The sequence below is a fragment of the Neopelma chrysocephalum genome, unplaced genomic scaffold (assembly GCF_003984885.1).
Source record: "Neopelma chrysocephalum unplaced genomic scaffold, ASM398488v2 Primary Assembly neopelma1_44, whole genome shotgun sequence".
NCBI lineage: Eukaryota > Metazoa > Chordata > Aves > Passeriformes > Pipridae > Neopelma > Neopelma chrysocephalum.
This window is the reverse complement of record NW_020897703.1, coordinates 11,535,017-11,558,403: the sequence shown is the minus strand read 5'-3', so window position 1 is coordinate 11,558,403 and position 23,387 is coordinate 11,535,017. Positions and strand designations below refer to the sequence as shown.

Sequence of the window (23,387 nt, the reverse complement as noted above, 5' to 3'; positions counted from 1 at the left end):
GTGCCGAGCCCCGGCGCCGCCCCGCCGCTGCGCGCACAGAGCCACGGCCGCGCTCGGCTGAGCATCCCTGCGCCGGCCGCCCCTGCCCAGCCCAGCCCCCGCTACCTGTGCCCGGGGGCAGCGCGGGGCCGCCCGCCGCAGGTGGGTCCCGCCGGCGCAGGGGGCACCTTGGCCGGCGGGCGGGGGCGGGGGGCGGCGCGGCGGGGCTGCGGCGGCGGCTGCCCGCCCCCTCTCTCCCTCCCTCCGTCAGGCGGGCGGGGAGTGCGGGGAGCGGCGGGGCGCAGCCTCCCGGGCCGCAGCGGGGATGCGCCGCGGAGCCCTGCGAGGAGGTGGGCGCTGAGTAGCCGCGCTGGGGGCGCGCAGGGGCCCGTGCCCGGAGCCGGAACGGCGGAACGGGCCGTTCTGGGAGGCGCGGGTCGGGTCGCGGCGGGGCCGGGGTCGGCGGGTCCCCGGGAGCTGCGCGAGGGGCCGGTGCCGCGGGGCGCGGCGGTACCGCCGGGGGGGCGGGAGCGGGCCGGGGGGCAGAGGCGGCGGGGCCGGGGACAGGGCTGGGGCTGGGGCAGTGGCCCGGCGGGGGCTCTGCGGCCCCGGGGCGCAGCCGGAGCATCCGGACCGCGGGGGCCGGGCCGCGGTTACGTAACGGCATCCGCGCAGGGAGATGCGCCCGTGTCAGCCCCGAGCCCGCGGCTCCGCTGTCGCTCCCCGAAGTCAGGATTTTTTACCCCTTCCTTGCAGAGCAATTTAAAATGCCCCGATAAACTGTATGGTCTGCGAGGTTCGGTTGTAGATTAGCTATTGCCAAGTTGATACGCTGTTAGGATACCTTTGTTGTTTTCCTTCTGTTTCTCTCAGAACCAGGTAGGAACGGCCTATATTCCCAATTTGCTGGCAGTGCTGCAAAACCTTTTCAAGTACTTTGAAGATGTACGGGTTCGTTAAAATTGACGTTTGGAAATCATCTGTTTGTCAGAAGTGCTGATGTTTAAAATGAGTTTCTGGTGTGGGTTTTGCCATTGGCTCATCATTTCATTTCAGTTTATAATTGCTGTAGTGTGCTGTGAGGCTACATTGCTGATTTTCTTCCCAAAAGCTTCAGCAATGCAGATGCTATGGACTAACAGTAACTGAAACAAAAGACCTTGCTGTACTTCTCAGAGCAAATTAGGAAGCCAAGGTCGAACAGCGAACTGCAGCACAACTTGTATGGGGAAACAACAGAACAAAAAAGTATTCACAAATCTTAGTAGACAGTTTAAGTGAAAAGTGTTCCTTAAATAGACTCTTACTCAGTAGATGAAAAAAATTGCTTAGTGAAGGTGTGAGGAAATAGCTATTTTAGGACTACAATTAACTATATCAGCTCAATTTTAATGGAACTAGTACACTTAATTGCATTCCTAACAGATTTTCTGTTCTCCAGATGATTAAGTTGCAGAATGATACCAACTCAAAGATTAAAATCTCATCAAATATCTAATGGTTTCTGTACAATGTAATTGTGTTTGGTTTATAATAGTTCTTTTCTAATAACCAGCCTTTGTCCATATAGCTGTAGATACTATAATTAGACTTTTTTTTTTCTTGGTGTAAAGGACAGGACCTTGACCTTTAGAGGTTAAGCAGATGTGGTTGTTATGGATCTTATACATTTAGTAAAACATTTTAAAGTGTATATATAATAAATAGGGTTTTCTTTTTGTTTAAAAACTACACAAGAAGACTAGTTTCTCTTTTATTTCCTTTTAGATAAATTAACAGAGATGTGTACAAGATTGATTATTTAAAAACCTTAAAGAATTTATATTTAAATTAACTTTTCTGTACAAATACATGGCGGGATGTGTATCTGGACAACAATGCATTGCAGGATTTGTGACTGAGGGCTGAAAGAGGTACCTTTTGTTGTGCTGTAGTTCAACAAGCTTGCTTCTTCCACTTCCTATTAGTTGGCTGTTGCGCTCACAGATCCTCTATAGTGCTTCTGAGCTGTGTTGATAGGGGTCTTGTTAGCAGTCTTGCTTATTACTTGCTTATTTTTTGTTCTTAGTCCATTCTGGTACTTATTCATAAATCTCTGGGATGTGAATACTGGTTCATGTATACTCATAGGAACAAGTGTACGGTTTTTTTCCAAGTGCTGATGTTGAAAGGCTGTACTCTATGGATGTGATCTTTTATATAACCATCAAAAACATAGCTTTGCTCACAGGTGTGAGGGTTCCTGTGCATCTGAGCAGCCATTTGGACATTACTACAAAGCCACCATGGCTATGGAAAGATAAAGCTTTGTGAGTTCTGTAGTAGGGGAGTCCCCTGCCTCCTCTATTGCAAATGGTCGTGGAGATGGGACTGCTCTTCTTTGCTACTTCTTCCTCTGGTCCACTCTGGAGACAAAAGCAGAGGGTCTTCATAGTACAGCTTCATTTTCCTTTAGTCCTCTGGCACATATGTGTGTGATATGTACATGTGTTTACCCCTTGCTGCTGCACATTTCAGCTGAGGCATGGTCTGCCGATGGATTTCATAGTGTGATGGAAGTGAATGTTTTTGTTCTTGTTTGGCCAAATACATGTGATATCAGCATGGGTGTTCTCTGCCTTTTTTTTTTTCCCCACATAATCCTTTAGAATTCCTTGGGAACTTATACTTCTTTACCATGTGGCTTTGCCTCAGGAGGGTTGTGTTTCTTAAGGGTCTTAGTCCTCTAGGTCAGCCCTTCTGTGCCTGTGACATGCCAGAGAACCTGCTGTCCCTGCAGTGGGAGACAGGAAGGAACTGCTAGCACTTCACTGCTAAAGATGTGTGTGTTTATATTTTTACTGTGTGTGTATGTATACAGTGAGCCTATCCTAATGGTTCATTTAGCCCTTATGCCTTAATTATGCAAATACTTGTACTCTTTTCTAATATTTTTTAAAAACACTGAGCAATTCAAACAATTCTCAGAGATTTCTGGGAGGGTTTTTTTGTGTCTTTCTTTTTTTTCCCTTTTAACTAAATGCTTCGTGGTTTTGAAGTTTTTGACTGTCCTGGCATAAGAAAAGGCAGCAGTTTTTGCAGATAATTTTCATGAGAAATTTTACTCTGGGCAATTATACTTAAAAAAGGAATTTCTCCAAGAACTTCCTTCAGGCTTGTGTTTCTTTCTTAAACTAAGTTTAATGAGATTAAAAAAATTCTTCACAGTGGAATATTAAAGTAAATACTTACTTTTTTTTTGGTGGGGGGGAGAGAGGTTGATGTTGAATTTGCCATATCAAGGTTCTAGGTGTTGAAGGAAGCAGCAACAGGTACAATACACAAATGAGGGTGAACATGCTCAGGCCATTTGAGGGATGTTGGATTTTTGGCAGATTTAAAACATGTCTTTGGTCATAGATAGGGAGACTCCAGCTGCCAAAAGTCTAGTGACAACAAGGTAGTTGTATAGTGAGGTGCCAGGTAACATGAACTCAATTTGGTTGCAATATGAAATATTAAGGAATATGTATTTATAGAGTTGTAGAATGGTTTGGGTTGGACCCAAACAGGTCTTCTAGTCCAACCCTCTGCAACAAGCAGGGACATCTTCAACTCAACCAAGTTGCTCAGAGCCCCATCCAACCTGGCCTTGGATGTTTTCAGGAATGGGGCATCTACTACCTCTCTGGGCAACCTGTTCCAGTGTTTCCTCTCCCTCATCGTAAAAAAATTTATCCTTATATCTAGTCTGAATCTACCTTCTTTTGGTTTAAAGGTGTTACTCCTTGTCCTATTGCTATTGTCCTAGGCCTACTAGTAGAGTTCCTGCTATGAGTGGTGTTATTATGTTTGTAAATAATGTCACCATGTCCATACCACAGTTTTCTTAGCTGTAAACACAAACCCACAGCTTTCAGCTATTTCCTGTAAGTCAGAATACAGACATGGAGGCAGTTAAAAGGGTTTTTTTTAAATGCCACTGCTGTATATATCCTGACAAATGGTGTTTTTAGCATGTCTCTCTTTTGGGGTTGGTCCTTTAAAAAGAGTTGGAAAAGGATGGAAGAACATTTTGGTGCTGGTAGCTGATAAACTAGTGAAAGGGAGGACAGCTAAATGTGAAATGTGGAAGCTGAGAGAAGACCACGAGAGTTACCGTGTATAGACAGTCAAACTCATGTATTTTAGGGAAACTTCTGGGCTGCAGATATTAAGGCCGTTAAGATATTAAGGGAGGAAAAAAGTGAACAGTGCCAAAATACTAGAGACAACTGTTAAAAGAGGAAAAAGCAGGGTTGGTTTTGTTGCTGTTGTTTTTCGTTTTTTAGTCAGGGTTGGCCCAAGTGACATCTGAAGGGTCCTTCCAACCTGAATTATTCTGTAATTCTGTTTTGGCATGAAAGGTGAAACCCAGAAAATAATTTTCTATTAACAGTGAAAAATAGATGGTACTCAGAAACTCTGAATTATTTTTTTTCTGCATATGTATATTAATCCTACAGAATTTTCAGATAGTTTATAAGCTGGTTCCAAGTGAAATGTGTCACTATCTGCTGAGGGCTATTTACATAGGGGGGTAGCAGCAGGTAGGGAGATACTGAATTTCCAAGCTTGTCTTTCTGAGAAAACTACAGGTTGGTCGCTTAAACGGTTTCAATGTGAGCCCCACCATCACCAACTCAGAAACTGAAAAAGATTTTTTGTCATTACTTATTACCTATAACTTTAAAAATAGAAGTTTAGAAGGAAGAAGAGGAGTAGTAAGTTGAAGAAGAGTAAGAGGATAGGTCTGGAATGTATGGCAGTTGTAAACTCCTTAAATTAGGAGAGCTTTATAATGATTCTTAGAAATGTTCACTGTAGCAGAGAGAACAGATGCATTTTGAAATGAAGTTAAATAATTTCTTTTTTTTTTTTAGTTCCTAAAAAGGGAATATATTTTAATACTAATTGAGAGCACATCTCATAAAGGAAATAATGGATATATTAATTTGAGGTGTAAAGGAAAGAAGTCTCTAATTGATTGTGAGCTTAATATGGAATTGCAAGAATTTTAAGTAGCAGGTGTCATGTTGCACTAGATTCGAAGATTAAGTTTTCTACCAAAAAACTAATTTCTTTCTGGGAAACTTGGCTTTCTTGTTGTCTTCTTGCTGGAGGATGGAACCTGTACTTCTATCAGAGTGCAGTCCCTAGGCATATCTTGAAGGTTCCGTGTTCCTCAATCAAATATTTCACATTTTTGGAATTTAAGCCCTCCTTCCACTCCAATGAATCTTTTCCTCCTTATTTTGGGATGCTGAGAATCCACTGGATAAGCTGAATCCACCCAGAATTTAGCAGATAGAAAGTCCAGTCTTGGTTATGATCTCTCACAGTGCTATCTGACTGCTTGCTTTCATAACTGTGCTAAAATAGGTGTTTTATTTTCCCTTTTTTACAGTGGACATTGAGAGATGGAAATGCTTCTAGCCTATAAACTACATAAAACCCCCAGTAGTTTTCAGTTCTCATGAAAAATGTGAAAATCACAAAAATCATGCTTAGCCGCTATTGAATTTCTTGTTTCTAGTCCAAACAGGGATGCAAAGGAACTGATGGGTTCTCTACCTAAAAGGCTGAATTAAGTGATCTCTGTGGTATTGAATGAAGTCCTACTCTCTAATGCAAAGGCTGTATTGGTGATACAAAGCTTTTCTGTAGTATCTGTTGTTTCCAATTAATTTAATGAATTGTGATTGTGAAGGATGCAGAGGTATTAAAATGATGTGTTGGATCTTTACATCAAGAAAGTAGGGCATATATCTGGGATTGCCTTGTTATGACAACAAGCAAACCTGAAGTAAGTAACATTTGTCGGAGAACAATCTATAGATCGATTTCAAGATACCTTATCTTGGAATGTGATATCCTTTTTCAGATGATGAACTGAAAAGTTTTCTGTTGAGAAATGTAGTAAGTTCAGGTTGCCCAAAGAAGAGGCTATATGAAACTTGTGCCATGGGGTGAAGACTATCTGCTCAGACAGAGGAGACCTTGACTACATCTGCCCACCTCTAACTGATCTGATTAATCCTGGAAAATGAAAAAACAATAGAAGAAATTTGTTCTGTAGCAGTTGCTAACTTCATGCTTCCTGTAACATGTTTGAGGTGGGAGACCAAAGAATTACAGAAACCGTAGTGATGACTGCAAATTGACCTTACATATGGATCGTGGAATTGATGAGACCTTTGATGGCTCATGCTGACAGTTTAAATGAGAAAGGAATAAATAATTAAAGCAGTGGGGGAGCATTACAAGGGATATGCACATACCTCTGCCACTTGGAAGGCTGACCTGGAGGGGAACAGCCTTGTGCGAGGTCCAGGCCACTGGTCAGGACTTTGACACACTGAGCAGCTGGGGTGAGCATTCTGTTCCTCAGGGTCTCTGGTGTCAGTGTCACCTGGACCTTGATTTGTGTGTATTCTGGAGCAGACAAGCTGGAATAGAAATGCCATACTCATCCTGCTTAATAAAACACTACTAAATTATGTGATACAGTGGTGTTTCTCTATCCTTGCAGCTATCCCACCATCCTCTTCCCTGTGACAAACCCAGTGTGGATACGGTGATCCTACATGGGATTTGGGTCAAGAGGATTTTCTTTGAACATCCTACAGGAACGGTACCAGGCTGATGATTCTTCTTCCCATTTCACCTCTGTCTTTACTGTCTCTGTCCTGTGTGTGGTCAAACTGCATCTGCAGTGGGACTACAGATGGCCTCTTGTCCCCACTTCTACTTGATGATGATTTTTATGCCTGACCTACTCAGGGATGCCTGACACCATTTTGATCATATTCAGGAAAACAGCTTTTAACTGTTTTGTCCCTTCTGCTTTTGAAAATAAAATTCAATCTTTTTTGAAAAGAAATGGTACTATGATTGGAGAAGTGGTAAAGAAATAAACCCTGTGAGAAATAAACCCTGAGAGAAATAAACACTGTTGCTCATCTTCTTAGATTATGATTTTTGAGATTTTGGCCACAAGATAAAAGTCTCTTCAATTAATTTAGTTTCTAGACCAGGAAAACATTTAGGATAACGATAGGGAACAGTTTATTTTCTTTTATACCTTTATATTCAGGGTGCTATTTTTTCATGTTGTCTCCTGGTAAGGATTGATCTAGGGAAAATGGAAAGGCAGAATCACTAATGGAGAACTACAGAAATGGCAACAAAGGTACCAGATAAAGGGACTTTCAGCTTGAAAATTGGAAGGTGGAATGTTTAGTTTAGTGATAAATGTTTCTTTTAGAGTGGCGTGGGTAAGCTGGGTGACAAGGTGGTGGCTGGTGGTGGAAATGATACTTGGTTAAAAGGAAGAAGCTTCAACATAAAACAGCTTGCTGAGATCTGAAACTTGGCAGTTGGTGTTGAGTCATCTTGAGGTCCCTCTGACCCCAGTGTGAGCATGACATATGCATCCCTCTGGTAGGTAATTATGTCTCTTTCCTGTATAAAGTCTGTGTTTCTTGGTTTTAATCTGTTTCTGGAAAACAAGCTTCATAAGATATTTGCAAGAAACGAGAAAGATGGGAATGATCTGAAAGGGAGCTATAGAGTAGTCAGAGGATGAGTCTGGATGTAAAGTATCAGTGTGCTGCTGGTACTGGAAGGTTACCTCTGTAGCCATATAAATTCTGTGTCTTTCTTTGTAGTGGTTGAGGAATGTGTAAAATCCGTCTCATTTTTCCCCTCTTCTGGTCAGCTGAATGCAAGTTTTCTTTCCAAGTTCGCCTGTGCCTGACAACTGTGTTCTGTAACACAGAAGTGTGTTCTGTGTAACTTCTAGGACCTATAGTCAGGTCATACATAGTTGCTACACAGTTTAATGTTCTCGAGTGACATAATCGTGGGCAAAAATAATGCATTCTCTGACTGAAGAAAAAAAGAAGAGTTCTATAACTCCCCTTAACTGTGACCTATATTTGTGTAGGTGTAAAATATGCTGTGGGAAGCTAAATGTAAATTATATGGTGTTCCACTGAGCAGGCTTTACTCCCTTCTCCTAATGCCTGATAGTGTAGCTTACAAATAAAACCCATGGTCAGTTTGCAGTATGCAATGCAATGCAATTACTTTTTGCAATGCAAAATAGTTTTAAAAAAACCCAAACAAGGTATTTTCTTTAGTAGCTGCAAACTCTGTCTCCTGCCCAGTCACCGTTAAGTACCATTGTGTGACAGAGCTTACAATGAATAACTAGGGTGGCTTCTGTCTCTAATTAATACAATAATGGTTGTGTTTTCTTTTGATGTGAATTGAAGATTAATGGGGCAGGCCTGAAAATGGGCCAGAGATGAGGGTTAGAATTAGCCCAGCTGACTAACCCTCAGACCCTTACAGGACTATAATAGCTCCACATGGTTGTGGAGTGTCTGTGAGTTTAAGGGATAGAAGCAGCTTCAGAAGTAATCTATTATATGCTTTTTAATTTTCATTTCAGGTGATGCAAAGGTTGTGGTTGGATCTGCAAAGTAGTTGGTTGCTCTAAAGCGTAACAATGACCATGGCAGCTTGGGTTAATAGCTCCTACCATTTCCATAGTGGCTGCTATGTGTGTCCATCTGCCTGAAGAAGATAAAGTGTGCTACAAATTTAAGTTTTGTGAGCTACATTAGGAAGAGAAGAGAGTGTCAGATTCTTTGCCTTTAAAATTTACAAATTCCTATTCATAAATTTCTTTGATTTTTTTTATAGTGTTTTGGCCAAAACAATATAACGTGAATCTACAAAGGGTAAGTTTGAGTAAAACAGCCATGCTGTAATCACTTGGCCTTTCCTAAAGCTGTGATTTTTTTTTTTTAATTCCCTTAGGTTTTGAGTTTCCCAGTTGCAATGCCCAGACTGGTTCCCCAGAGGCTGCATAACAGATCGCTACTCATAGTTCTCCTAATACTTTGTGCCTTCCCAAGTGCCTCATTTTTCTCCTAACTGTATGACCTTTATAGTTCCAAATATATACTTATCCTCTATGATGTGTGCACATTCTAATAGTTGAGATGTTACTCAAACTGTTAATGCACTGTTAATGTACGAGGGCTGTGTGCAGGGTGGGGGAGGAAGGATCATTGCCTCCAGCTCTGATACTGCTGCCTGCCCAGTCCAGACCTGTACTGGCTCTTGGCTGCCAGCTCGTGGTGCAAATACACGGTGATATCATTATTCCCTGCCACCTGACAGTATTTCTGTATAATTAACTGGTATAATTAACTTATATTCATTATTAGATTTCCCCCTCAATGTTCTTTCGAATTTTGAGAGATTTATTCAGTGTTTGAAAATTTTTGTGCTTTCTTCTTAACTTTGTGAGCATATTAACTCAATTTTTCATAAAACTATCAAATGTCAGTCATAAATGTGTGCTGTTTCTCTTTACTTTTCCATATACTATTTAGTATTTGAATTGTTTTAAAGGACACAGCATTCTTTTGTAAAGTTAAATACATCAACTTTAGCACCTTCTACATTTTCTTCATTCTTTTGCACATGTGTTTTTTTGTAGTAAGTCAGTAAAAATAATTTAAAAGATGCAGTAAGGAATTATGCTGTGTGAAAAATAGGTAGATACGGATAAAATAAGGACTTGATAAACATGGTGAATTTCCCTTGAGGGCAACAGAAGTATGCTAGCTTGCATCAGTTGAAGAGGTTTTAAATACAGTAAACCAGAACTATTTAAGCTGTCATTGATGTAAATTAGGCTCATGGCTCTCTCTAGAAAAAGGGCAATATCTCATAACAAAGCAGTTTTATTTCTTCATACTGCTGCATGGGTTCAATAGTAAGCTCTTTATATGTTTTCCTTTGGTTCTCCTGCTTTGTCTGGTTGTGAACACTGCTCAGTGCTGAGGCACACAGAACGTGCTTGTAGAGGGCATAGCAGCTGCAGAGATTCTATACTTCAACAACTATGGCAACATTTCCACGTTGAAAGCTGATGGAAACAAACTGCTCTTTAGGCTACAGATACCTTGAGGAACACATAGTTCTGTTTTCCTGGCTGATTCTTGGGAAGTTTGCCATGAGAACTGTGTCATACCTTTGTGGTGTAACACTCAGAAAACCACCAACACTGTCTAAATCTGTTTGTAGATGTAATTTCTTATAAATAATGCAATGAGTACAAACTAATTTTGAAACTAATTTTTTTAAAGCCAGATGCACCAGGGGTATGTTCATTACCTCTGGCTTTCCAGCACTGACACATGCTTCCTCAGCTCTTGCCCTCTGTCATTCTGCCTCTCCACAGGTCACTCCCTACTCTTTAATTCACTGCTCTCTGAATTTCAGTCCTGTGCCAGGGCTCACCCATCCTTCAGGGTATGTCCCCTTGTCCTGGCTGCCGATGCTCCATGCCTCTTCTCTCCAGCTGCCAGTCCCACATCCCGGCTGATGCAGTCTTCCATGCTTCTCCTGGGTGTCCTTAGGCACCTCAGGAGATCCTTAGCAGGTATTGTCAGGGGCTGGGGAATACAAGAGGAAAACACCTTTGAGAGCAAAATGCCTGGATATTCACAGTGTAAGCATACCAAGGAAAATCAGTTATTTTCCTACTGGTCTTTATACCTAGTAGCAGTGTAAGGTGCCATTTCTTAATGGCAGCAAGTGAAATATTTTTGCACTTGTGGTTGGTCATTCTGTCAAGGTGGGTTATACATTTCAACCATGCTGAAGCAGATTTAAACATAATTGTGTAACATCCAAATGCAAGTTTCTCATTTAGAAGGACAAGTCTGAACAGAAATAAATGTCTGTGTGTGTTGTGAGATCCAGAAAGTAATTCAGGCAGACCTTTCTGAAATTTTTCTTTTTAAACAATCTCAGTATGCTGCAAAAATGACTTTCAATTCTTTAGTTTCCCACAGGTTACAGCACAGAAAATCAATACTTTTTCAGCTAATGTCAATTTTTTTCATTAAAGGATAAATGAGGAATCGTGAAGGTTCTAGTCTTCTCCAACTTCTGTGTGCTTCCCAGACAGCTAATTTTAATTTATCTTTATAGTTTGTATAGTGTGTATTTACTGCTTGTCATTTTCATTCTCATCGCCAAACATTGCTTATGTTTATGAGTTAAATACTCAAATAATGATGGAACTGTGGTGCGTGTTTAAAGCCTTTGTTCAAGTACATCAAGTTAAAAGGGTGAATGTTTTCTGAGGAAATTAAACTTTGTGAGAAACTGAAAACAATCCCTATCATGGGTTAGTTTTTTGCTCATTTGGAAATGTGCTGGCTTCTGTTATCTTTGTAGTAACTGAAATTTGTCAGCGTTTAAGTGTTGGTACTTTGCAGGGTTTGGTCAGTTTAATTTTTACAAACTAAAATATGACAAGACGGAATAGACAGTTTACAAATACTTTCAAAGACTAAAACATAAATATTTGAAAGGAATGCACTGTAGACTTCAAACTCATAGCCTGTTGTCTTGCTGAGGGTCTGACTGGAGTGGTGGGGAAGTGGAGACCAGTGCCCTGGGCAGCTTTAGAATGCGGTAAAAGAAAAGAAAATGGTAATTAAATGTCCTAACTTTTTTCAAATGCATGGGCAAAGTTTTGCTTTGTAGAATAGATGCAATTTTCCTGTTTCAGGATGCTTGTTAAAAATCAGAAAAAATAAAGATGAATTTGAGATTTTCTTTCCAGACCACTGTAATTTCGAGCTGAATATCTACAGTGCTTTTTTCCCCCCTTGTTAATCAGCCTTTTAGAATTTTTATAGTCAGGAAGCTGTCCAAAACACTTATTTGTCAGGTGTCACTATGTAATATAATAATGGCCAGTCTTCGTGAACGAAGATTTGGGGAAAGGTCTTTTTACCTTTCCAGCCTGCGCAATGGATTTTTTAAGTGAGACACAGCCTGCGCTGAACTGAGCCCACCCTTTAATCCTAAGGTTCATCTGCCGGGGCCAAGCAAGCTTGGACAATGGCAGTGAAGTCCTCAGGACGTAGGTTTGTTTAGAGTGACCTTCTCATAGATGGATGGCCTCACAGGGCTAACGGGCTCCATCTGCCCGGGGGACTGGCTGGGATTCGAACCTGGGTCGCAGAGGTGAGAGTCCTGCATGCTAACCACTAGGCCACCAGGGGTCCCCAGGTGTCACTATGTAGCATTAATACAATTAACCTCACAAATCCTTTTTTCTTCCGTATATTTGCTTGGTAGTCTTTCAAGGATCATTTTGCTGCTATTTTCTGTTGTTGATTAATTTTGGGGCAGGTATTGCATACAGCAGGGGAGTTTTTCTTCTGTGTAAATGGCTATTGGCATCTTGGCTGAGGTTACTGACGCATATTTGGCTAAATGCTGACTTACCAGCTATTGTGAAGGATTGAAGAATGTAAAAAAAAAATAAACTGAGTTACTTAAGAAAATTAGTGTTGCCCTTACAGTTTGAGTGATCTCTGAAGGTAGAAAAAAATTTGCAACAGACCTTGAAAGTCAATATTGAGATAAAATAAGTGTCAGGGTTAACAAAATATTTTATGATGTTGGGGTATGAAACTGTCCCACAATGCCTTAAAAAGAAAAGTGGCCAAGAAAAGTATCATTATTCATTCAGTGGCAGTATGCACATTAGTGAATAGTTTCAGTTGAAAAACACTAAGTCTCGCTTTTGAGTAGAACTTGGATGCTTCTGTGTAATTCAGTTTTCTGGTATAAGTCTCTGAAGGTATATTTATTTAATATAATGACATTATTATGACTGGTGATAAAATTTTTTGGGGGATAACATTTATGTGTAAATAGATCAAAATGTATTTTCACTGTCTAGATGATAGGTGGCTCAGAATCAATGCATTTTATGCTAGTGAGTTTACAAATACTGAGTTGCCCTAACCTGAGTTTATGAATGGTAACAAGGAGCAGAAGGAGAAATTTTATCTATATTTCTATTCTTATGGTATCTTTAATGATATTTAGTATAGTAGCATTTTATCATTTATACTTTTGGCATTAATCTTGCATGAAATATTTTTTCAGGATTATTCTTATGCCTAGATGTTGCTGTTGGATAATGTTAGGAGATTGCTCAGTAACTAAGAAATCAGGAACATTCAACAGGAAGCTTAAAAAGAAGATGCTATACTTCAAACCATGGGTTATAGGGCATTAGAAGCTCAGAAAAACTTGATGACTTGAGTTGTAACTTCTGACACAGATCGTGAGAGCTGGAGCACATCTCCTATGAAGAAAGGCTGAGAGAATTGGGGTTGTTCAACCTGGAGAAGAGAAGGCTCCAGGGAGACTTTATAGCACCTTCGATTATCCAAAGGGAGCCTTTTTATAAGGGCGTGTAGTGACAGGACCAAAGGGTAATGGCTTTAAGCTGAAAGAGGATGGGTTAAGATTAGATATAAGGAAAAAATTCTTTACTTGAGGGTGGTGAGGCACTGGAACAGGTTGCCCAGAGAAGCTCTGGCTGCCCTCTCCCTGGAAGCATTCAAGGCCAGGTTGGATGGGGGCCCTGAGCAACCTGATCTAGGGGAAGGTGGCCCATGGCGGGGGGGTTAGACCTAGATGATCTTTAAGGTCCCTTTCAGCCCAAACCATTCTGTGCTTCTATATTTAGGTCTTCATGGCCAACAGAATATGAAGTGGACCCTTCTATCCATTTTTCTGCTTTGGTGGTGGTACATAAATCTTCTGTTTCATGAACATGTGTGATTCCCCTGAAGAGGGAAGAGGATGCTTGTATTTTGGTCGCCAGTTTTATTCATGCAAGTTTATCATTAGAATCCTGCCCATATTTTGTTGAAGCTTGTTCTGGAAAATCCAAATTTGTCAACATCTTACATGAGAATAAGAAACTCTGAGTGGGAACAGTACTCCCTGATTTGTCAAAGTCAGTGAGCAGAGGGAGGTGGAATACTTAATGAAGACTGTTTGATTCGAGTTTGTGACAGCCAGCACATCGTCTCAGCTCTGGCCAAGACCACAGATAAAATTTTACGGCAACTGTTAACAGCAAAGGTGGAGGTGTGGATGGAATCCTGGCAACAGGGAATTTAATGATACAAGAATGAAGTCTGATGTCATCATGAAAGAAAATTTTTAGTGTCCTGTCTAACAGTAATAAATGCCTCCTCTTCGGGTTGACAGTCAGTCCTAATAGAATTGCAGGTGAATGGTGAGCTGCTTCCTTCTGAGATATCGTTATGAGAGTAATTGAAACAACCAGATTTATGTTCAGCTGCTTACTGCTCGAGGTCTTTTTGTTATCTTTAAACCAATGTTAATTTAGGTCACCCTTTAATCTAAGTAAAATAGGCGCACGTATGCTTTCTCTCTTGAGTGTATGTCTCTATATGATGTCTAGAGACATCATGTTCATTTTGGTGCTAGTGTACTGTATGACATTTCAGTTTATAATCTTTGATATAAAAACAACAGGGCTTTCAAAATAATTTGATCGTTTACACTATGTATTTATTTATTTATTTTGGGCATCCTTCTATATTCCTACTTCTAAGTATAGTACCAAGTCCTTAAAAAGTATTTCTTATATTGACAATCAGCATGGATACACAAGTGCAGCAAGAGTCTGTGATTCTGTGATATTTCTGCCCTGTGATTTGAAGTGTTCAAGTCCTCCTTAAGTAGATGAAGAGCTACAGGTGCTGCAGACTTTGAGGCCTGCACATAAATACTGTAAGAGCAAAATTAGCTCATAATTGAAAACAGAATGAAAATAGAAAAAAATCCACAAAAGTTATTTTTTTCCTTTGTAACACGAAATTAGTGCAAGTAACGTTGTAAGTTGCAAGTCATTTGCTCACATAGCTCTGCAGAAAATTAACACACTGCCAATAGTAATAGTTGTAGGGACAGACAAGTCTTACTTTAATTTTCCTGTTATTTATCTCCTGAATACAGTCCACCAACGTCACTAGTTTTTTTAGTGTTTCAGAGTGCATAATAATTAATAATAGAGAAATATGACTCCTGATGTGTCTTCCCTCAGGCTTAAATAATAATATTTTGTCATATCTATTTATATTGTGTATGTTAAAGTGTCATTATGAAATTGAAAATGCCTCTTGAGAATGTTTTATGAAAGTTGAAGGCCCATGAGTGCTAATGGTGGGATATTGCTGACTTTGTTGGTGCATTAAGTGCTTGTGGTAACATTTTAGGATGCAGAACATTTTGATTGTCAGTTATCTGTGACATGGGCCTCTCAGATGGTCTTATTGTTCAAGTGTTCTCACTGGTAAAATCTGCTTTCTTATGTTAGAGAACTGGAGTGCTTTCCTTGGACAGGGAAAAATGCCTGAAAATGTGAAACACATGGAAGGAGCCACCCATTATGGCTAAGGAAGTATTTTTGCAAAAAAAAAATAATTGCAAGTACATGCAAGTCTAGCTAAACAAACACTATATCAGAGCTTTCTGACCAGTTGTAGATAAATAAGAACATGAAATTGCTACAGTTACATCTCTTACTCTGTCTGTTGGGAGCTATTCTCAAGCTTTGGGAACTGGGATGATCCATGGGGAGAAAAAAGGGTTATAGTCAAGTACTGCTAACGGCTTTGAAATATTTTTTTTGCCTTTTTTCCTCTCCTTGACGTGAAAGGTGAGCACAGGATGGATGTGGTACATTAAGTCTGCTGACCCTGGTGTCCTGCCCTTGACAGTAACGCAAAGCAGGGAGCGCAACACTTTTTCTTACCAACACTTTTCCTCTGCTCTTGGACTGGGAAGTATCGCAGGGAGCTCAAGATACATCTTTCCCTCCTTACTTGGTCCAGTCAATTCCTGGACCGTAAATTTGGCATCTGTATGTGCTTGCTGTAGTGTGCTGCAGTAAGTGTAGGTTTGGAGAAACTCAGGAAGGATAGACTTTGCTTCCAGTAATGGGGGTTGGTTAGTGTAGGCTGGGGAAGCCTTTGTATTACAGGGCAGAGACTGAAGTGAAAACAGAGTAAACATGATTAAAAGAAAAATTTGGGTAATTTTTCATCTTTCTGCTATGGTCTTAAGTTTCTGCATGGCTCCAGGGGCAATGAAAACCGGAGAGTTTCAGGTGGATCTGTACCTCCTGTGTGCCGGGCAGAAAATAGAGGCAATTCCAGGATCCAGAGGATTTTGGACTGTTGGATTAGGAACTGCAATTTATCGGTTCGTTAAACTCTGAAAAAAGTTTCAATTTTGTGTCTTTGTTAGTGGATTTGGATTAAATTTACCAAATACTTTACATGAAAGGGAAAATGGAGAAAATTTTGAAAAGCTGTAATTTTATCTGAATACCTTTGCAATGAAATGTTCATTGCATGTGTCTTGATCTTTAAATGGTCTTTTCCCCCCAAATTACATGAAATTTCTCCTTTCTTCCTCCTTTTGGTCTCTGAACTAAAAAAAAAAAAGCTGCTTTTCATACAACCAAAGTAGGTTCTTTTTTCAGTTAAGGATTTGAGGTTTATGAAACATGTCAATAAACATACCCAAGGAAAAACTTGCTTGTTCCAAAAATATAAGGCAGAGTTTCCTAGTTAAAAAAAGCCATCCCAGCATATGGTGTGTTTCTTTTAAGATGCAAAATATTCATATACTGAGATGAACCCTCTGGAGGAACTCTGAGGAAGTAGCTCTTGCTCTTAAAGCTTCTGCCTTTATTTGTTTCAGCAGACGTTTACTTTATGAAAATTTTTTCATCCCAATCTTTAAAGGATGTTAATAGTGTCCTGCCAAAGTGCGGTTGACAATCTGTTTCTTGTAGGATACTGTTACATATATATATATATATATATATATATATATATATATATATATATAAAAGTTAGAAATAGCTTTTTTTATATGTTTAATTTTTCAGACCAGGAGAAACATTGAGATTTGCTTTCAGCATGAGTCTAGAATAACATTGTCTCTGGCATATTAGTTGTTGTAGTCTTGTATGACAACTGTTGTACACATTATATCTTACATGACTTTAATTGCAGCATATATTGGGTTTTATGTGTGGTTGGCATGTTATTGCATAAAGGGCTGCCTGATGTATATTTTTTCAGTGCCTCACTTGTTGTAGCAGTAACCTGTGTTTGCTGCCCCTGTGCTACTGTGACCTTCATACAGACCAGCAGAAAAAAATCCATCTTGTTTGCTCAGCATCCCAAAAGGCAATTAGGAATGGTTGCCCGAGCAACATAACATCCTTGTCAAATGCCACAGGGATTTCTGTTCCCTCACAAATGGCATGCTTCCATGCGCAAAACAGTGGAGTAGCGAAGGAATGTTGTTGCTTCCCATGTGTTTTTTATCTTTGCTTGGACTCTTTTCTGCTGAAGCAAAGACACAGAGTAAACAGAGGAGTAGAGAAAAAAAAAAGGCAGCATAAATAAGGAAAGGAATCTTATGGGAAAGAGAGGTGGGGATGCTCTGCATTTTGGGTAGAGGAACAAAGCAATGGAAAAAATCCAACAGACAAAATTGTCAATATGGAAGAAGCATTTAAACATAGTAAAACCACTTAGAAAAGGAAAAAGGGAGAAAACATGGGCAATGCTGGAGAAGCAGTATAAAGGGGTAAAAATGGGAAATATTTTTTTTAGCATCTAATAACTCTTACATTAAAACCGTATGAACTGTATTTATTAACAACATTTGTCTTTGTTGAAAAATCTGTAATACAGGCTTTTAAAATTTTTTTTTATTATTTTTAATTATAAAGAAATCAACAGACTTATTGATGCTTTGATACTTGGGTAGGTTTCCCTAATACAAAACCTACCGAGGATCCCTTCTGGATGCAGGTGCCTTATCGATCTTGTGGTTTAAGGCCCACTTGTATTTTGCAGCCAACAGCACACAAGGGAGCAATATGGCTAGTATCACATCTGTCTACCTTTTTTCTTCTCAGCTTGAATGAAGCTATCCTACCTATTTACAGCTAGGATGACTGTGGGGAGGCCTTGGCACCCGTCCAGACAAAGGGCTCACACTCAATGTCTCTACACCCATAGTGGGATGCTGCAGCTACTTTCCTGCTGTTAACCCACCTAATTTTCCTTGTTTTATACACATACAGCCTGTGAATTCTTGGATTGCTCATGTACTGTAGGAAGTATCTATTCCATCTGTTCAGAGCATTTGAGATTTATAAAGAATTCAGAACAATTCAGAGGTTTAGACCTTGACTATTTTTTTAGACAGTAAAGAATTATATGGAAATCTTTTGAAATAAAAGCTAAGCCATGAGAAGAGAATAGCAACAACAAACTAAATAGGAAATAATGAATATCAAAAGTAGATGATTTTTAAGGTCCCTTCCAACCCAAACCATTTTATAATTCTATGAAGTGTCTTCTTTCGGTGTTTTTCCTGAAAGGGCTGTGTGTATGTATTTGGATTTTAACTACCTGAAATCTCCTTAAGAGTTAGTTTATTCTGCTACTTGGGTGCTACTTTCTTCAGTTTGTACAGAAAGGTATTCCTTGCTAGTCCAGAAGTTTGTGTTCTCCTTTAACAGCTTTTCTGCTATGTAATTTCATTATGGATGATATAATCTTTAAGGCTGTATTTGTTTGTTGTGTTTTTTTTTCTCCCCAGTAGTGTGGTTTGATGGGATCAACAAAATATGTTACATTGATGTGTGTTCTAATATATTAAATCTAATTTTTGTTGGTCACTCAGTACTCTCTCAGCTGCTTTTAATGTAGCTGCTACTGCCAGCAGTCAGAATGACTACAGCGGACTTGTGCATGTGGAATTGGGTTTAGAAATCAGGTGCACTAGCTTATGAGTTACAGAGCTCTAATGCCAGCTACAACAAAACTCATCTCCCTTCTCTGGGTGGCTTAATAGTTGACATGAATTTATTTTCTACTTTCATGACATCCACTTCTGTTCACATCCTGTTTATATTTTAACCTGACCAACATCTCTTCATGTTACTGTCTGATGTTTTGAAGACAAGGTGAGGATTTAGGAGATTAATTTTAGGATCCACCTAGCTAAAAAAAACAAAATTCACTCATCTCTAAGTAAAATGAAAGTACTGTGTTGGGGTGTGCTGTCCTCAGGATAAAGCGTCTCTGTTTATATAAATAGAGATTTTTATTTATTCATTTGGATGAAGCACAGCACATTTATAAAGTGTAGTTATAGATAAACTTCTTCATATCTTTGTATAAATGTTATAAATAATAAGCAGGGAGACCTAGCGTAATTTCCCTAACATTTAGGGAATAGAATAAATTTTACCAAACTGTTTTGGGTTTTTTCCTTTCTGTCCTGGAGTCAAGATCTGTTTTATGGTATGTGAATATAAAGATTCATAATTTCTGTCTATTGACTAAAATATATATATTTAAGAAAAGAGTTTATTTACTGTTTAATACAAAAATTGGTTACTTCATACTTTGCAAAGCTTTGTATTTCGTAGGTTGTTCAGTAAATTCTAACTGCCGTACCTAGAATTTCTTGTTTTAAACAATACATTCATGATAATCTCCTTATAAAAAAGCAAATGACCAGTCTGTAATTGTAGAACTTTTTTTCCTTCCATTTATCTCCTTTACATGCAGCCTGTCTAATCTTACTTTCTGTTCTTCTTATCCTATATTTCCCAGGAGATCTCTATGTATTATTATTTTTCTTACATAAAAGTAGAATTCCTGATACATTTTCTATATGTCTGCCATTAACATGATTGGGAAGGGACTTTCTGGGCTGCTTTATTTATTTATTTGCTTGTATTCCCATGCTGAAGTGCCTTGTCATATGCAAGTCAAGTGGATTGGTGAGTCACCGTGATGTTAAAGTCAGATTACAGTCAACCTCCCCCATCTTACTCAATTCTTCGGAGATATATGGTCACTGGTAATGAATCATCTCTTGACTTCACTGATATATTCCCGTTATTTCTGAAAACTTTGTTACTGTGGCAGATGTAGTACAGATACAGAACAAAATAAGATGGAATGCACGTCATAACTGAAAGGTACTAGCTGAGTTCTGGTTGCAGAGTTTTTGTGTGCAGTACAGTTCAATACACACTTCTAGGATTGGTACAATTTTTTTTTTTTAATCACTACATAATGAGGTTTTTTTTATTTGAAGCCAGTCAAGGAACATACCATTTTTTACAGGCAACTTTCAGAACAGAACTGCACTTTTGGAAGTTGTCTTACTTGGTCTACTACATGATACAATAGAAAAACCTCCGCTTGTAATTCCTGCAACAATCTAATTGATCTGCACTGTACTCTCTGCAGTAATTCTACTCTTTGCTTATACCAATTCCATTTAGAAACATTACAAGACAGAAGCAGAAGAAACTGTTGCAAAATGTGGAATATGTAAAATTTTCCTAAGAAAGGATGTTCTTTGATGTTTGATCTTTGTATACTTTCATGCCTAAACAGCAAGAAGGGAGATTTAATCCACGAAACATATAGCAGCTAACAAGCTCTAAGTGATGTCCAGGTGTTAGAAAGACAAATGACTTGTTGGTAGAATTGCCTTGTTAGCCTTTAGGGCTTGTCATGCTTCAATGATCTGAGGCCTAGAGGGAGGTTAACAAAGCTTGGGAAGAAAGATGCTCACTGATAGTGGACACAAAAATGTAGAATTTATGGGCCACAGGGACATCTGTTGGAACTCCGAAGATAAGGAAGAAACTGCAGTTGTACTGAAATCAGCTCCAACTGGGTGACAGCTGATTCCAAGAGGAGGAGTTCGCAACTACTGACTCATGGACCACTGTCCCAAGGAACCCACTGACTCAAAAGAATAGAAAGACTAAGCGTGCAGACTAATTAGCATGAGAAGTGAGAGAATCATTAACCAACAGAAGACTAATTAATAAGAGAACTATGTAACTTGTAGCAAATGAACACGAATTCCTTTGTTTGCTAAAATGTAGAAATATTAAAAAGTTTTGATAGTTGCTGTGCTGATTTGTGGAATACCACTGAGCACCCAGGCTTGCGCAACTCTGAAATAAATTATCAGTGTCTCTCTCAAGTGTGCAATTATTGGCTTGTTGCACACTGGGTAACAAATCTGACTTTTGTGGACAACAAACCCACCCAAATTATTGAATCACATCACGTGCAGTTCTGCAGTGGGCAATAATTCCTGAATGTCTGTAAAAGCATCTGTGTGGCCAAAAGTAACAAATATGCCCAGCATTGTGAGTTCTATTGTATCAAAATCACAGAGATAAAAACATGAATTACACTACTGAGAAAGAAAACCTATCTCCACTGTCTTGAGGTACCCCAGTGACTTGGATGCATTGATATGTCCCCAGCAGAGTTTATACTCACACTCACATGGCATTCTTCTTTCCTTCCTTTCTGAATTCTGCATAACAAATGACTGAATAATGCAATAAAGTTGTGCAGTGGATGTGAGCATGCTACGAGCTGTTGAAAAACAGTAATTTGATTATCTACACTAAGATAGAACTGTTTTTTATGATATTGAAAATACTGACTTTTCCATTCTGGTACAGGAATAGTTATGACTAAAATGCGTTCCCGAAGAAGTAGCAATACAGCAATTGGTACATAATTTTGACTTATTTTTTTTCTTTTATGATTTTTCTGTGGCAAGTGTGAAGGTGCTCTTTAAGTGATTTGTATTTTACCTTAGCCTGGATCTGCTGCACCCTTATCTCCCATGTGGCTTCGAAGACTTGGTTTGTAGCATTGCAGGTGTAAAGATGATGTATTTGGTCATTATGTGCTCTGTTTGTCCTGGCTCTAATAGTGGCTTTTCTGGTTTAAGAAAGGCAATGCAAGCAGCATCTGCAGCTTTGTGGCAGCTTTGCAGCAGTTTCAATCTTCATAAGTGTGTCAGCTTCTTCCAATGAATAAGTACTTCACAGCACTATTTTCTCTTTGGCAGGTTTACTCTTATATATGATATGTTCCTTAGGAACCAGTCTGTTTTTTAATGTGATACATCACAGTAAGGATTTGTCTCTTTTCTCTGTATCTCTTGGAGTAAGAAATTAGACCCGTTAAATGACAGTGTTGATTTCAAGGAACCTCCTTTGGTGACAAATATGTATATGTGTAATATCTTTGAACTGACTGTACTAATACATAGACAGTGTTTTGGTTTTGGTGGTTTTTTTTGGTTGCAGTTTTCCAAGGTGATATTGCACACCAAGATATACTAGAGTTGTGTATCTCTGAGGAATGCAAAGCATCCAGGATTCCTCTCTGCTTCTTAGTCTCATGTGTGAAATATACATCTTAGATAATGAATCTAAAGTTCTGTGATGACAGTTGGCACGCATAGAAATAGTAGTTACATAGTAATTGTCTGGTGATGCTTGTAGGTGGTCAGGAAGTGCTGGCATTTCTGATGGTGCTAGTTTATTCCATGAGATCACCCTCATTCCTGTAGCTCCATACATACTGCAACCTTGGTCTGTAGTTCAGAAAGACAGTGTGTCCCAATATGTGTGTGGTGGTGTTTTTCATTTTTTCTGATGTTTTGTCAACACTTCTGTTTTTAAGCATTTATTAAATCATCTTAATTAGGGTGCAGTTTTTCATATTACAGAATTAAAATCTGAATATTAGAGCAAAAGTATTCCTGTAATAATTGGCTTTTGTGGCCTTTCAGCCCACCAGATAGGCAAATAGTCAAAGTCTAAAACATTTCAGCATAAATAAGATTTTCCAAATTAGAATAGTTAGGGTCACTGTGACTACAACTCTGAGTTTTTCTGTGTGACTGTAGAGCCTAGGACACTGCAGAGTATCCCTGGTATCTGCAGTGTGGAGCATAGGCAGTGAGTCATAAATGCTCTTCTGTCTTAACTGTCTTCAGGAGGGAGGGTAATGCAAACACAGTGTTCCTTAGCTATGGCTTCTTTCCAGGGGCTTTCAGGCAAAACTGAGTGGCAGTAGTCCCAATGGCTATTGTGATGGGAAAGCTTTTATTGGTTGCATCGGTAACACCAGCACCTTTTTTGACATGGTAGACTACTAACTGGTGTTAGAGTGAGATTTGTTTGCTGTCAGTTTGCTTTTAAAACATGACCCAGTGGGTTCTGACTGTTCCTGTGTTTTGAATTACAGCTCTGGTATTTGTACATGGGTGTGCCAGCATTCTTGGATAAGAAATTACTAAGATTCCTTTTATAAATAAAATGATGAATCTTGGGTTTATGCTGGTATGGAAGCACGCTAAACCATAAAAATTTAGGAACTTTTGTAAAACATCCCAGATTCCCCTAATTTCTGCCTCTTCTCTTTTCTTTCCAAGCATAAGAAAAAATATTGAAAGGGCTTTTTTTTTCTTTTTTTTTTTCTTCCTGGCCTGATATTGTGTTATTTTCTTCAAGTGCTAGATAAGGGCTGTTTGGATATTTGCAGATCCATAAACTGCTGCCCTTATTACATTGAAAA

The 23,387-nt window shown here is 39.2% G+C and overlaps 1 protein-coding gene across 5 annotated transcripts in view; it reads left to right on the top strand.

The window, feature by feature from the left end:
* The first annotated feature begins 258 nt into the window (after nucleotides 1-258).
* Nucleotides 259-23,387, top strand: part of OSBPL6 (oxysterol binding protein like 6) — a 90,336-nt gene continuing 67,207 nt past the window's right edge. For 3 of the 5 annotated variants that reach the window (XM_027678461.1, XM_027678460.1, XM_027678456.1), the window contains exon 1: nucleotides 259-329. The gene's annotated coding sequence lies outside the window, so the exon portion shown is untranslated. Of the gene's footprint in view, nucleotides 330-14,589; nucleotides 14,665-23,387 lie in introns of those variants that run through there. The other 2 variants (XM_027678458.1, XM_027678457.1) reach the window with 2 other exon arrangements.